Source organism: Pterocles gutturalis, unplaced genomic scaffold (assembly GCF_000699245.1).
Source record: "Pterocles gutturalis isolate BGI_N339 unplaced genomic scaffold, ASM69924v1 scaffold3195, whole genome shotgun sequence".
NCBI lineage: Eukaryota > Metazoa > Chordata > Aves > Pterocliformes > Pteroclidae > Pterocles > Pterocles gutturalis.
In genome coordinates, this window is record NW_010140475.1 from 85,995 (window position 1) to 87,088 (window position 1,094).

Genomic DNA, 1,094 nt, shown 5'->3' on the forward strand with positions numbered 1-1,094 from the left:
AAGTAAAAAAAAAAAAAAAGACATATATTATTGTTTATAATCTGCTTTATTCAGCCAAACCTTTCCCCAGCAGCCCTGTGGATTGCTGCTTAAATCCCTCGGTGCCTTTAACTACTGCTACAGAAAAAAAAAAAAAAAAAAATTTTAAATTTGCTTTCACCCAAAAGGGTGTCAACTCTACTCCAGGAAATCACTTTAATTGAGAAGCATTAAATGTTAAAATGATTAAAAAAAAAAAAGAGAAAGCCAACACACCGGTGCTCGTGGAGGGGTTTGGACCCCCCAGAATGGTTTTTCCATCTCACCTGCTGTTGGTGGTATGGGCAGGGGACGGTGGTGGGTGACCGCGGGCACCCACCCCCGGCATGTTGTAGCCAAAAAGCTGCAGCATGTGGCAGGGCTGGAGATACCCACCCCAAACCCACCCACCTCTCCATCCCTGCCAAAAGACAGCTAACCGGTGTCACATCCATCCAGGGATGCCAGCTCCTCCATCCCACCAAAAAAATCCCAATCCCAGAGATCCAACAGTGGTGGAAGAGGTGATGCTGATGGTGGTCGCTGCCGTCCCATTAAGGAAAAAAAATTCCCAAAGGCAGCAGTTGCTAAAGAGCATCCCGAGTTTATTCGACATCGCTTGCTCTCGAGGCGAGGGGGTGACCATACACGTCTCATGCCAACGGACAGGAGGCAGGGTACAAAAGCAACGCCTCGGGGGGAGGGTGAGGTCCTTTCTCCCCAAAGACATGGCAATAAATAAGGTTTTATTCTTTCAATTTTTTTTTATTATTATTTTTGGTGTGGGGTTTTTTGTTTTGTTTTGTTTTTTGCCCCCAGCAAACAAGACTCTCACTTTCTGGAACTGTACAAAATTTACACAGTGAAGGGAGCGGGGCTGGGGGGGGGGTTTGTCTTTGTCAAAGGGGGATGGAGAGCAGCGGGCAGCGGGCACAGCCCCCTCGTCCCCCTCCACCCGCGGTGCCCGGCGAGGCCGGGGGCTTGGCACAAAGCAGCACCCAAGGGGGAGCCGAGGGGGTGGGGGCACATGGGTGCAGCTGGGGCGATTCCTGCCGCACCAACACACCCAGCTGGGG